The 16,393-nt window shown below is 35.8% G+C and overlaps 1 protein-coding gene across 1 annotated transcript in view; it reads left to right on the forward strand.

Annotated features, from left to right (window-relative positions):
- Positions 1 to 802: 802 nt before the first annotated feature.
- LOC133524522 (protein obstructor-E-like) overlaps positions 803 to 16,393 on the forward strand; it is an 83,417-nt gene continuing 67,826 nt past the window's right edge. Inside the window, exon 1 of the mRNA XM_061860606.1 lies at positions 803 to 935. The gene's annotated coding sequence lies outside the window, so the exon portion shown is untranslated. The remainder of the gene's footprint in view (positions 936 to 16,393) is intronic.

Genomic DNA, 16,393 nt, shown 5'->3' on the forward strand with positions numbered 1-16,393 from the left:
GTACATACAGCAAGCAGCAGCAAACATTATTGACTAATCGTTTTGACTGAGCAACTTGATTCGACTAAATAATCAACCACTCTATAAGCATCATACTTATCTTAGACGAAGAAAGCTAATTTATCACAGTACGTCTATTTTGCAATGCTTTTAAAAATGCACACAGCATTGCACCTTAGTTTTAAAAGTTATGTGTAGTATTATTTTCAAATTGGCCGATCTGATATGGGATGTCAGATGACAATTGAAGAAAAACAGCTGCTAGAAAATGCCCTATGGCGTCGTGAAGTAGGTAATTTTATTTTTGCAACTTCATAATAATTAAATGTTTAAAATAAATTAAATTGCTTACGCAGTAAGGTAAGATAAGATATTCACCAAATGATTGAGTCTATTATATTTCGAATGAACAAACAGAAGCGGATAAAGTTATACAAACTGTCTCTATCTTCTAAGTTATATGTTCAGAATAAATGTTCATTGTTCCAGCTAACTGAATAGAAAACACCGTAAGTCACAAATAAGTATATTACTAAACAAAATATTAAAAATAAACCGTTAAGCTAATGTACGAAAGTTGAAAATAGAACACTCGCTTTCCCGCTTATTGCACTTTGAGAACGAAATGGAAAAAAGCCGTTGCATTAAAAATGTAAGACGCGTACCGCCGATGAGCATGACAATTCATTCAAATGAACGCAAAGTTCAATGCACACGACAAAGATACACACCTGCGGAATTGCGGAGGTGTCTAATTAGTGTTTTATCTTGGGGGCGGCCAGGTGCGTGGTTTGGTCGGTTAGTACTAGCGAAACAAGAGTGGTGACTGGCGTTCACTTCACCTGCGCTGGCGTCAGTATCACTCAGTGAACAGACCCTGACGATTCCTTTCAGCCGCGTTTAAACTCGAACGGTATTTGTGAACAACCATCAACGTAAGTTTAATTTTTTTTAACGGCTTCCTGCGAGTGTTTCATTGTATTTTGCCTGTTATTTTAAGCATGTTAGATATGTAATGAAAACTTTTAATTTGTTTTATTCGTAATTATAATAGCAAAGTAAACTTTTACTTTGAAGTCCTCTCCACTCTGAGTGACGGTCTGGTACAGGGAATAACTTATTTCAACTTGAGATTCCTTATTTAACTTTACCTTTTGTGAGGCAGATATTAGATGCTTAGTAATTACGGACGTTTTGATTTAATTACTCAAAGACTTTCTCATTAGGATAACGGCAGCTAAGATTGTAAATATTAAAATATTGTACTCTTTATATGTTAATTGTTAATCAGGTAATAGAAAGCTGTTTATATTCTTTTATCATAATGTAGTCGCAAAGCGAATTTTAACCATACCTAACCAAACGATAAATCGAATACATTTCGTTAAGCGCGTAGCTAATTTTTGTCTAAAAATAAAACCGGAACATGAAATTTATAACTAATGTAAGTAATATAAAATTTATTTGATTCAATTTCTACCGTTCAGAGAAATTTCCAGTAAATAATCAAGGTGACGGATTTTTTATCAAAATATATACTTAATTATTCATGGAGATATAATGACGGCAAAATTATTCAGAATATTAAATAACTTATTAAGTATCGAAAAAAATATTTTCACTGGGCACTAAGTACCCTCCCTGCAGGGTGACTTTCGCGACATTGACCGAAGGACATTTTTTAATTTATACACGTACTGTAGCTATGGTTACACCTGGCTTACTTTTTAAACGCATCACGTCTAACTTCAAGTTTGGTCATCGTCGCTAGCCGACTGTTAAATTTACCTATATCTAAATAGTTTAATAATAAATGAGATTGTACAGGAATATTTAAAAAACGAGCTTTTTTTAATAAGTAAACTTAACAATTCATGGCAATACAAATTGTTCAATTGTAAAAAAAATTTGCATGGCCATACTATTGTCAAATAAATATATGTCCCTACTTACTGTAGGTGGAACTTCACTTACCTAGTATTTCCTTTACTAATTATTTGTACATTAAAAAACACAAAATACGAAGTACATTTTCGCATATATATACGAATGAAAATAACTCAAAAATAACTCAGTTTGCAGTAGTTTAGGTCGAGCAAAATTGTTACGAATAAACCTGTATTTTATTACTTAATCTTCTTTTAAATTAATGGTGATCTTGTCAATCCGGCTGGTATAAATTTGCAAGTATTAAGTCATCGGCTGCTCGAGTTCTGTGAACAGAGATACATATTGTGGCATAACCTTTTACTATCCCTTTTTGTTGACATTTTGATCACGTTGCCCACCACGTTAGGTTACCAGACGTCAGGAATTTTGGCCGTTTATAATTCAGCCGAAATATGAAAATGTCAGGAATTTTAATAAACTAATAGAGTTTTTTATAATGTAGGATTTCATTTACTTACATTAAACCCAATCAAATTTAATAACGTAAGAAATACAAATGAGATCAACTTAAATTAATCAATAACTTGGTTAATGATATTAATAAACATTGTGTTGGACCGTAAGGTCAAGGTAGTAATACCTTACTTGTCTTACCGTTATGAAAATAACAACCAGTTCTAGAAAACTGATTGAAAGTTGGAAAACATTTCGAAAATTTTATAAAAAATCTTTTATTATCAAAATGGAAAATTTACAAAAGTTTGAGCAATTTCAAAAAAAAAATTCATCTGGAAGTTTTGCAATTTTGGAAACCTTCCGATGATACTCTAGTAATTGTATTTATTTACATTTGAAGATGCCAGAAGAAAAATAAGAAATATGAAAGTTCATATTTAATAAGTTGTATAATCATGTAACAAAAGAAAAAAAAACATATAGAGAAATTAATTTACAATATACATAATGGATATATACAGATGATTCGTATAACTAGCTTATATCTAAAATAGGCCCTTGAGGCATTGTACCAAGGATGCTGGCGGCATTTCTGTGTTGTATCGCTATACTGATACGTTGTGTGAGGAAGCCGCCAGCTCTTCAGTCACCAGTTACGTCAACCAGACGTTTCGCGATTTCTCCAAAAAAATTGTGAGCGCTGGGCCCCCTTGGACCTAGAGTTTCAACTCCAAATTGTACAAAATGGTACTCTCTACCGAGGCTCTTATATGTATTACGTTTCAAAATTTCGGCTCTTTCCGCCGCTGCGCCCGCTTTTACATTAGTCCGTTGGAGGTGGGACGGTGCCAGTGTGTCTAGGCAGTAGCATCCCACACTAACATCCGTCCCAAGCTCCAAGGAACCAAGGACATCCCATCAGGCCTCTTGCCATCATCCCTGATAATGCAAAAACATATAGTAGTTTAATTTGATGTTCAAGTATTTAGTAGGATATTTTTTGTAAAAAGAAAGTCGGTATGTAGTCATAGTCATCATACTGCCCTGGCCGGTTTTGACCACGGCGACTGTTTAGTCCGTTTATTTAGCATTAGAAAGAAGGTAAGGGATTTTGATGTGTATTTATTGAAAAACACTTTTGAAAAATAAGCCACGGCAGATATGTAACAATTATAAATCATATACGATCATTAGCCTCTCCAGCAATAGATACTAAAGTCGCGTGTGAGACTAAATAGACTTGTGTCAGTATGTTAGCAAGCATGGTTCGTGCCCATTCAAGTTATTGCAGCAATGCCGCTGTATGTGCATGTGCAATATATGCAAAAAACGGTCTCGTTACGTGTTTCCGGTTTGATAATTTTAAAGTATTCCAATCGGATCGGAATGCAGGCTCGTTACTATTAGAATCTGTCACCACCAATAGAAACGTGGAGAACGTAGCGAACAGGGCGGCTACCGGGAAAATCGAAATTCGTCAATTGCGGGCATTTTTCTCTGTCACTCTAATTACGTCTTAGTGAGAGTAAAAGAGAAAGATCCCCGCAATTTGCGAATTTCGGTTTTCGCGGTAGGCCCCCAGCTCTTATCACTAATACAAAGGATTATTTGGTATTTCCCAGAAAGTATGGAGTGTGGGATTAAAAGGAATGAAATGGAGTGAAATACACCGTGTTTTTATTGAATTCCGTTAACTCCGGGGTATGGATAAGTTTAAGGAAACTAAATGGCATAGTTAAATAAAAAATATAAATAAATTTTTATTTATATAAAAAGTAATTAAATGTTGCATATAGTGTTCAAGAATTCAACCAAACAATTGAAAACTGTGACATATCAATGTCATTTCGAGCATCAATCGTCCGAGATAGTAATTACGTTTAGTAGCAAATGTACACACTAATTGTAATTAAAATACCGATGTCTTTATGAAACTTACTTAATTTAAGCTTAGGAATGCACCCTTGAAATTAACGGAAATCAAAAAAAACACGGTGTATAATAAAATGCAAGTATAACGATCTATCAAAATTTCATAATAAATATAATTACAAGATAACTAATTAAATCTGTTTCCTCATACTGTATTAAAACATAACATAAGAAAATGGTCCAGACCAGAGTTCAAAGAAGACCAAGGCTTGAGCTACTGAACAAGCTAATACAAATTGCATGACATACTACATATTACATATATTTAATTAATATTCTCTTAACTTTTGTTCATGTCAGCATCTTTTGCCTATCACGTTGACGTTTATAATTTACCAACTTACCAGCTGGAACGTTTTTGGAAAATTGAGTTTATTATTACTATAAAGAAGTCATTCCAAACAATGAAATTGTCACAATTGCAACCTGTAGCACGCGACCAAAACGTCGTAAGCGCCGTAAAATTCATGGCGCTTAAGCGTTTAGGTCGCGAGATTCACGCTCCGCTTCTATGGCTTGTTGTTAACACAACAACTCGTAGTGCAAAATACTGATTCTCTGTGCAGGTTCTACATACAGGGTGACCTTAGCCATTGGACAAACCCTGAAATCCCACGTTACTTCTCAGGAATGCTATGTCGTTAATATTTTTTTAAATTAGAACAAAGGATAAAAAATTATTTTTTTCGAACAAAAGTTATTTGCAATAAATCGATAACAAAAAGAACACACTGTGTTAATCTTTGGCAGTGTTTTTGACAATTTGTTCGAAATATTTGATAATGATGACATTTTTCAAAAGTCAGAAGCTTATAAGTGTCATAAATAAAAATAATAATCAAAAAGGTCGAAGAAGGTTCCATACTATTCTTTTAGGATATTACCTTAGGAGCTAATAACACACAGGCTGCTCCAAAGTATTATATGGTAATTTGTTAATTTCTTCGAAACCGCTACACCGGTTGTTATGCTACTTTGTACACTGGTTCTAAATACCCTAATGCATATGTACATTTCGGCTTTGTCCAATGGCTAGGGACACACTGTAGGGATATAAAAATAATATATGATAATGGGATCCTAGCTGGATGGATAAAGCGAGAGAACTTTTTAAATGTTAGGGGCACATATAGAGTGATTTAGATCACCATGTGCTTTTGTTTGGAAAGTAGCAAATATAGAATCTGGTGATTGAGAGCTTAAAAATGGAATTTGTGAAATAAAATTGGAATTGTGCTGAAAAAGGCCTTAAAATTAGGACTTTTTTTAACTGTTTGGTAGTCATTTCTTTTTTGTTTAAGGAACCGTATGTTCAAAGAGTGGAGTTTTTGAAAAATCGTTGTGCTACACAGTTACTAAAAATTTGATTAGCAATCTTTAGGCTTGTTTTTAGTAACTTTATCGATTCGAATCTTGATATTTTGACTTTTACTCTGTTGAAAAAAATCACGAACATAGGCCTAAAACGCACCTTAATTTGTATTCAATTTTACACAAAGATTAAAAATTTATAAGTTATGACTTCTAAAAACGAACAATGTTATATTTAATCGAACTCAGAATAAAGAACACAGAAATAATACATCCAAAAACATGATCTTTGCGATCCCTGGCACGCAAAGCTATCTTAAGGTGGTTCACTTTCCATACAAAATACAATTGCGTTTCATGAAATCATTACATACTATTACTACATAAATATGTGCGCATCTATCTACTTTCGAATATTCGTTTGCGCTAAATTGATAGAATTTTTTTTATTTCATACAGAAATCACGCAACAAAACGTTATCTTGGTGTTACATTGATAAAAAATATAACTTTTTTTTGCGTGATTTCTGTATGAAACAAAGTTTTTCCATCAATTTAGCGCAAACTAATATACGAAAGTAGATAGATGCGCAAGTATTTATGTAGTAATAATGTGTAATGACTTAATAAAAGGCAACTGTTTTTTGTATGGAAAGCGAACCACGTTAAGCTTAAACTCAGTAAGAGTGAGAGAAGAACCTACACCTACGGTGCCTTAAGATTGTGTGAAGTAAGTCTTTGTTAAAGATTATGTCAAATCAGTTCTTTTCTGCTAAAGATTATTTTTTTCACCAGACAATAGAGATCGCGCCAACCCGCTACACAGCCGATTTTACCCGATTAGCCGTACCCACCACACCACTTTCACTCGGCATTATGTGAACCGTGACATAACGGCGTGTGAACAGTGACGTCGCGGAGTTAATCATGAGTGCTCCGTGCACGAAAGGTCTATGAGGAATTATTAATATCAATTATTAGTAATTATTGTAAATATGTAATGCCGTCGGAAAGTTACCAAAATTGTGAAATGGAAACATGTCGGAAACTTTCACATTTTCGTGTGAGAAACGATTTTTTTCATTTCCAAAATGGAAATTTCCTTGGTGTATTGTGAATTGATCCTTAAATTTCTGAGAACTTTATTGAAACTTCCCGTAACTAGTAGATCTGTACTCTTTAGTAGACTCGAATTATTACAGATTTGTCAGTTGCAATGAATTGAGTATTTTTTTTATAGATTCACGATTTAAACCATTTTTTTTTCACACTTAAACACACTTGTCTACACACTTGATTCGTTATTAAAGTATAAAATTTAAAACCATGATGTTACGTTTAAAATACAAAGTTTTATAAAAGTTTTTATTTGAGTTTTAATACTGAAAAACTAAAAACGTAAATAAAACTAAGTTGAGTTTTTCTTATGTAGACTCGAAAGGCTCGAGTTTTTTTTTAACAACTCTATTGTGAATAAAATTGGATATAAGAAAATTGCATACAAATATTAATTTTGTAACCGTTATATTAGCTGCATAATAAACCTCGTAGTTAAATTTAAGTGCCGTTAACTAATAGTACCCCTCCCCATTTGGATTAAACACCACACATCTATCACCACCAACTTCTTTCTGCGGATATTCATAAACAGTAAAAGTAGATAATATATCTGCTCATCACTAAATATTCATCTCTATTAGGTTTCAATTCGGACCCAGAGCCGTCAGCTTTAGCAGATATTACGACTAAATAAATATAAATTTATACTCTGTATTTTTAGGTATTTAAATAAAAGTAAACTTAATCTACCCTCAAACTAGTTGAGGGTAGACGAAAACATTACATGATCAGATAATGTAGGTTAAAGACAGGTCGTTCAGTGACAGATCCAGGCGGTTTTGTATTTGGCTGGTTAACCAACAAATGTTATAATTACCCGAAAATGTAAAAATCGTTTATTTACATTTATTTAAATACCTAAAGATACAGAGTTATGGTTGTCCACAAATTGTGACCGTATAAAACAGAAACGATGAGATGACGCATAAAATTGACAATAGACTTGTTACCCGAATATCTGTGTATAAACAACATGCTATCAACTATCAAGCTCAGTCGGCTAACCATAATATCCCATAGCCACGACAACATTATTCCTGCCGACATCCAATGTAAAGAATATACAAAAGCCAAAACAGTTTCTCTACGCTTGAGTGCAAATGTAACTTTGCCGCATCGGCCTTTGCTTCAAGCGGAAAACTGTCGGAAAATGTCTTAAGTGCTTTTGAGCGTTATTTTCTACTCAGTCTATTACGTCTAAAAATGATCACGGACACGAATTTGTAGCGCGCTGGCTCTCTCTAAAACTCAGTCACATGTATTCGAATGTGATATGTTTAGAGAGATTTGTATTGAATTTATGTTTCTGAATAGCGTTAGAGGGAACGGGAGGAATGTATGTCTATTATTACGCCATCCCTCTCTAAGGGTATCGTTCAAGTGAGGTTAGATTGTTTTAGAGAGTCCCTAAATTAGTGTAGGTTGTTGGGTATCGAAGCTATGTGACGAATTCCCTGGGCGACCCTTAGGTTTACCGCGGACGGTCGACTTACATCGGCACGACAGTTTTACAGCTCAAATGAATTAGAAAACAGTTGTAATATTCAAAACAAATTAAGTGCCTAAACCCTGAAGTTCCTCATGACTTGAATATTTTGATTTGTTGTTAGAAAATTAATTTAAAATACACACGTGCCAAATTCCTTCCTTGATACTTTTAAATACTTGTTGAACTGGCTTGATGTACAACTTTACTTAAATGGTCCATATTCTCGTTGTTGTTTTGTATGTGACCGTGCAATGTATTCACCGGTTACAAATTATGGACTCATTTTATTTTATATATTTACCTACCCTTTTTTGACCAATTTTTTGTAAACTAGCTCACACATTACGAGAAGGTAAGGTATAATAGGAAAACTACCTAGCATTAGTATGGATTAACGCCATGAGCCCTATACTATTAATTATAACTCTTAAGAAATGAACTAAATTTAATATGTCTATGTTTAATAGTTTTTGAGTTACACAGGAGTCAGAAGTGGAATCAATTGGTTGGTAAAACACACGGCCGCTGTGTCGCCAGTTCTCTTCTTTTGAACTTGACTCGACAGTCTCGACACGCGGCCGCGTGTCTAGATATTGTCTGTTTTACACGCTGCCGTGTCTAGATATTGTCTGGTTTACACGCTGCCGCATGTTTAGGTATTGTCTGGTTGACACGCTACTGCGTGTTAGATATTGTCTGTTTTAAACGCTGCCGTGTCTAGATATTGTCTGGTTCACACGCTGCTGTGTGTCTAGATATTGTCTGGTTCACACGCTGCTGTGTGTCTAGATATTGTCTGGTTGACATGCTGCCGCGTGTCTAGATATTGTCTGGTTGACACGCTGCCACGTGTCTAGATATTGTCTGGTTGACACGCTGCCTCGTGTCTAGATATTGTCTGGTTGACACGCTGCCACGTGTCTAGATATTGTCTGGTTGACACGCTCTCGCGTGTCTAGATAATGTCTGGTGGTAATGGGTGGTAGATATTGTCTGGAATGGTCTTGTCGCTCTCCGTCACCCTTATGCCCCCAGCAAAGGCGTGATGATTGTACAACCATGTCACGTGTCTCCCCCGATTAATGTTCTGATTACGTTCCGTGATTAAACACAGAAATCGGAAACGGATCCAAATAGACATCAAAGGGGGCAATCAAAATACAAACTCGCCTCGGACGAATACATAGCTCGGTCACATACAAAACAATAACGAGAATATGGGCCATTTAAGTAACGTTGTATACTACACTTATTTCATTAATTTGGACACTTTTATATTAATTCTACTTAGAATCACGAGCTCTTTCGATCCTCATAGAATAAGTTTTAGACAATTTTTGGTACAAGCTTTTTTTGCCGACTGTACTTTTCTTACCACAGGCAACTAAAACTCATCGAGACAATTCTAGAAACCCTAAACACAATTAGGTTGCGTTGTGTCATCACAGGGTTCCTATGGCCACCTCCTGTATCCGTTATCAGATCAGCTCGACGGTACCATAATAGTGTATTGTCATCCGACTTACATATATAGGTATGCAAATTTTCAGCTCAATCGGAAATCGGCAAGTGGGTCAAATTTAGCTTCCAAGATTTGACACTAACAAATTAACATACATACTAACAGGGCAAGTTAAATAAAAGCTTGTAATAAAAAAGGCTCCCTAGATTATTATTTCAATTCCGTTACAATTTTTCATACACTTAGTATGACGACAACGGAATCAAATGATCGAATAATCTATGGAAAATTGACACTATCTCCTATTGAATAAATAAATATTATATGACATTATTACACAGATTTACTAAACCCCACGGCAAGCTCAAGAAGGCTTGCGTTGTGAGTACTTAGACATCGATATATATGATATATAAATACTTAAATACGCGGAACAAACTAACTCATAAAAGTCAGAAACAAATATTTAATTGTTTCGACCCTAATATGATTTTATTATTAGCATCGAAAGAGCTCGTGTTACTAAGTAGAAATAAAATAACATAAATCAAATGGCCCATATTTAACACGCGTGTATGGCTTTAATAATAAGACCGTACTCGGGAAAATAACGTCCACTTTTATCCAAATCAGCATTTCCATGATTTATAAATATGATTAGTACGGCATTGTATGTGTGGAAGAATTTTGTCTACATAAAAATATTACTCTGTGGAAATTCCCGTCAAATTTTCGGATAATAAATATCAGAAAACCATTAACGATTATCCCATTTTTTACGAGAACGACCCATCACGGTCTATTCAAAAATATAGGTTAGGATAGGTGCGACATTCCCATTACTTACCTACCCAGCTTAGGCAAGTCGAACGCTCCCTGAAGTTCCCCGAGTCCCCAGCAAGCTCGGATCTCCATACAAACGTAACTACGTTTATATGGACTAACGCCCGGACCTCTGTTGCATATGCAGCTATAATGTTCAGCCACGATATGGTTGGACCGGACCGATACAGTGTTATTATGTATATTTGATTTATATAAATAATCCTTATTTAATTTAGTCGTTTTGTTGAAACTTGGTGCTGTGTTTTCCTATTTAACCATTCGGGAGTAATATGCTGAGATGAGGCCATTTCGTGGCACTTTATACTTTCTATGTATTTTGTTATATTGTGTAATTTGTCTCGTTTATGTACACGAATAAAAATAATTCTATTCTATTCTAGGCCTTCGACTCACCTGCACTTTATACGCAATAGGAATTAATGCCCAGTAAGAATCGGGCGTTTATATAGGACTAAAGCTTTGTGTACCTTTTGAAACGAAAAAGACTTACGTACCGAGTAAATTACGATAATGTTAGACGTTTTGAAGCCGGTAGCCTCTGCCGTCGAACAAAAGACTCGAGGAAAAGGTGCTCGTCGGATGGTATTGTTGCTTTTAACTTGACGCGAATCTGTGATAGGTGAAAATTTGGGGATAGGAGGAAACTTTACCGTGTTATTGTCAGCCTGACAATAAGGAGTATTATTGCTATGTTCTGCCGCCAGAGTAGAGATTGATTGTAGAGTGGCCATATCATGATAATTTAGAGTAAAATTTTACTTTTGGAACCGTACTATAAGAAGTTTTATACGATTTTGTAATATAACCAGATTTTGACTTTGAGCGTTGCTATGATATAATAAAAGAAAGTGCGCCATAAAGTCAACATCATAAACAAATACTTTAAACGATAATTCCCGTAAATGCACAGAGACCACTGGGGGACTACCGCGAAAATCGAAATTCGCAAATTGCGGGGATCTTTCGCTTTTACTCTCACAAGACGTAATTAGAGTGACAGAGAAAAATGCCCGCAATTGACGAACTTCGATTTTCGCGGTTATACAGGTAGTCTAGCAGTAAGAGAAGCTTGTTTGTTTGACGTCGACTATTTATAAAACTCGGTAAATCTTTGTCCCTTTCTAACAACACACATACTTCAAAAAGGCAGATAAGGACAATGAAGGGCTTGTTAGACTTGACAAGTGTTTATGAATAACGCTGTTGATGTCTCCAGTCCATGTCTGTAAGTGCCACCCCGCACTAGAGCGTCGGCGTCTAGTCAGCGCTATTGAAAATGGCGTCGCTGCGCAGTTGCACCAATGTTGCGTCGAGCAGCAGCCATAGAGTTGACAAGACGCCCACGCTCGGGAGACGCTAGTTTGGGGTGATTCTAAGAATACAGTTAACTCAATGTTTTGAATGAATACTTACACATACACATATAATCACGCCTATTTCCCGGAGGGATAGGCAGAGACCACGGATTTCCACTTGCTACGATCCTGACATACCTCATTCGCTTTCTTCACTTTCATAACATTCCTCATACACGCTCGTCAGTTTAGGGTACTGGGTTAGGGGTGAATACTTTAATAATTAAATATTACAAAACTTGAGTTCTTTAATACCTGTTAGAGACTTGGGTCTCCGTAGGTGTAGATTCTCGAACCCTGTTCAGAGAGATCTCAAAATCATTGCAACTAATTTCTAGATTTGCCTCTACCAACAATTCATGTAAATAATTGTTCTGTAATTTTTAAACAAACATATATTTAAATCGTGTAGCTTTACCCCTTCAGCTTATAGACTTATTGTCCTCACTGAAGATAATATTCTAATTTTACGAATAAAAGATTAAACTTAGCGTCCAAACAGTTTAAGACATCTTTAAGCCAAAGCTCGTCTTTAAAGAAGGTATTTTGGAGGCTTATAGATCGTGTCATTCATGAAGACGCGTGCCTTGACTTGTATTTTCATATTATTAATGGTTAGACTTGACAAATCTGCGCGTCGTCGTGGGTGGGTGGTATTGTAGGTGTAGCCGTCCCGTCCCCGCGATTCTCAGAATTACGTAAACTTTCTTAAATTCATCTGAAATGCATAAGCGACGTCGTCTCTGTCCTGTCTCACCGATCCACCATGAAACCACAGAAATTTCATTCAAAAAAAAAAATACGCACCGTCCCCCCAGCCGCGGGAAGGCCATGATGGGGGGGGGGACTCGCTCCTGTCCCCACTCTCCTGATGAGGGGGGGGAGAACTTGGCCCTACCCACTAAACACACTCCGGCGTTTAGCCCTCTTTGCCGTTTGCGAGAGCGCCATGGGATCGAGAACATTCCACCATAGCGCTCCCCGGCAGCCCCGGCTTGGCGCCAGGACACCCGCACAATCGAGGGGGATCAGAAACGCTTGATCCCCCTCGGCCACGAATGTGGAGCCGTGCAATGCGGGTCCCGTACCCGCTGACCCCATTATTTCAATCCATAACAACGAAAGACGAATGAATTTGGCTTAAAAATGTAACTCAATAGAATAGTAACTGTTCCTTATCTGGTAACCGCAAACGGAAGCGAAATTTCGTTCCCGTGTGAATGAACGAAACGGTTTCCGAGCCCTGGGGGCCTACCGTGAAAACCGAAATTCGCAAATTGCGGGGATCTTCCTCTTTTACTCTCACTAAGACGGAATTAGAGTGACAGAGAAAAATGCCCGCAATTGACGAACTTAGATTTTGTGGTTATAGTCCTGTCCCTCAAACGTTGTAATGTTGCTGTGTGCTTATTCCATGAGTACAGAGGTTTCTTGTTATGAACATAAACACGATATCGTGCACATTGAGATACTCGTAGTCACATGACATACTCTACAGCATTATCAATGCAATTTCCTTACGATTGTCTTTACATATGTGCCTATTTTGTTAATCATATCTCACGTTTTTATTGGTTATCCTTAACAATGCGATACATTTATACCACGATAATTTATGTGTAAATGATACCAATGGGTTTTTCTGGCTTTTGACTTATCTAGTCATATTGATTCCAGGTCATAATATGAGATAGAAATTACTCAAATAACACATATTGTCTTAACCAAATTGCTCCCAGCGGGGTAATTATACTCCAATTCAGTAAAATGACTTAACGTCTAATATATTCAAATATAATATTTCTATTTTAATATGTATATGAATTGACTAACGTCAATTTCATAATCTTCCTTTTTTGGAGAGGCTTTAAATTTGTAGCACAATAGGGTAACTTTGCATCTTTAAGTAAACTGTAGATAGGAGCAAACGTGCCCCAAACAATGGGTATCTATTGCTCCTTATTCATTGATATACGAGTTTAAAACAATATTTCATGACGTCGATTTACCGATAAAATATGCTCTGCCTAATATCAATTCGTATGAATTAAAAAAATATTCAAAACTTCCTTAAAAAAAAGTAACACCATTTTGCGGTTCAGAGAAACTTCTCAAATGAAACTGTGGCTGCATAAAAAAGTCGAACACTATCAAATTATATAGTCAAAACTAAATATACTGTGATTATACATACTAATATATCGGTTTATCGGTAAAGCTTTTCGTGCAAAATTGTAATGTGGCTACATCTACCTAGCTTTCCACTGGATTAAAAATCCTAACACAATAAATCCACTTTTATACAACCAATGACTGCTTTTATTATCTAAAATAAAACGGTCAACAAAACCAAAATACCAAACTACTTTTAAAGCTTCCTGTATTAAGTTGATTTGAAACCCAACACCACTCGGAATAGTGTTTGCAGACAACAAAGGAATAAAAGTGTTCTCGGCAATCCTTTGATACCTCGGAAAAGTCTAGACGACGGAGATGCGGGAAATATCATATTATTCTTTATAAACTGTTTTATACGGGAAATGGCGGAACAATAGAATAAATAAAGTTCCACAGTCAGCTCCTTAAGGTTCATGTTATGGGTAGGTACTACACTTTGTATCTTTAGGTATTTAAAAGTAAACAAATTCTACCCAGATGAAATCATTACAAATGATCAAATAATGTAGGTTAAAGTCAGGTCCTTCAGTCACATATATCCAGGCGTTTTGTATTTCGTTGGTTAACCGATGAATGTCATAACTACCCGAAAATGTACAAATTGTTTGTTTACTTTTATTTAAATACCAATATACGAGGATAATAAGTGCATAATTGATTTATTGACGCGGTAACTTAATAGAAACATACAAAATACTTACAGGACACTACAACGTACCCGCATTGAGTGATATTTTCACTCGGAATATGTGTGTCAGACTGAGAGGACATTCTCTGAAGCTGACACGGACGCAGAGTAGTAGCAACCCAAGACGACACTTCCTGTCTAACCGCGTAGTGAAAGTGTGGAACAGTTTGCCCGAATCCGTAATCAGTGCACCCTCAGTGAATTCTTTTAAAAAGAGACTCGACAGACATTTTATAAATGGAAAAAACACAAGTGTAGGACATTGATTTGCACATATCAGCTATAAGCTGCCTGTGCATTCATAAATAATAATAATAATAATATTTAGGAGGTCTGGAAATATCGTTGAGTCATCATCTTTCTCGCGTTTCTCTCGGCTTTTTGTCACGGCTTATGGGAGCTTAAGATTCACTTGGCAACTAATCCCAAGAATTAGGGTATACATCAGTTTTTCAAGCGATCGCCATCTGATAATTCAACGCAGACGGGAAACTAGGCCTTATTGAGATTACTCCGGCTTCCTTACAATGTTTTCCTTCACCGAAAAGCGTCTGGTAAATATCAAATGATATAAAAGATGGTTAGTTCAGCGGTTGGTTGTCACAGTGGCCATATTAAACCACTAAACGAACGAAAAAGTTCATCCACATTCATTACGTGAATGAGGAGGTTTCATACGATCTTTAGACACCGGTAAATGAACTTACACTGAAAAAAAAAAATAGCCGAACTGGTTTTGTAACTTTACTAAATAACTAAACTACGGTTATAAGAAAATAAACTTTGCATACATTTACAAAACTTTTTTGTAGTGTATACCCAGCCACTGAACACTGATAGCCAAACACGGTTTTGTAACATATAACACATAGTTCGCAAGTCCCAATTTTTGTGTAAACAGTAACCAAAATGTTTGTTACAGTTATGCAAACATTTCTTTCAGTGTATTCGTTCGTTTAGATAACCCATGGTATTTATTATGGCTGCTGTGACAACTAACCTCTAAGCCAACCATACCCAGTCTCCCCTTTCGTACATAAGTTATGAAAAACTTATTAGTATGAGCCGGGGTTTGAACCCGCGACGCGACCTCCGGATTAAAAATCGCATGCTAAAGCTTTTGTTGAGAGTTTGTTAGAAATGTTCTATAAATAGTTGGCACTTAACGTGTTTATTAGATAGGTGTATGTTGTGTCTATTGTATTTGCCTTGCGTTGGTGTTCCATTCATAGATACTTAGATGGGCGGGACCGATCTGTCAAAAGAAAATAATAGCTACATTTGAATATTACAACTTGATATCTATTTAATCACCAAACATAGAAGTTTTTGTGGCAAAATAAAGTGATTGACAAAATTGAATGTCGACATGTCTATTATCGTTGTTAACTTAGCGTTATAGATATTTTTAACATTGTATAAAAAGATAGCTACCGCGAAATACACAACACGTTCCATATCTTCTTTGATACACCCATTGGTAGTTTTCTTATTTTTTTGACACCGTATTCTAAAGTTTACGTTTCTATTTTTAAATACTTAATATATGTAATTAAGAAATTATGGTCGGATTTGTAATTGATTTGCATTGTTGAAATTTCCCGGTAAATTGCAGCAAGTAGAATTTACAACTTTTAATTATTAATCTATGACTGACTTCTCGATGT

This window comes from Cydia pomonella, chromosome 1, assembly GCF_033807575.1.
Source record: "Cydia pomonella isolate Wapato2018A chromosome 1, ilCydPomo1, whole genome shotgun sequence".
Taxonomy (NCBI): domain Eukaryota; kingdom Metazoa; phylum Arthropoda; class Insecta; order Lepidoptera; family Tortricidae; genus Cydia; species Cydia pomonella.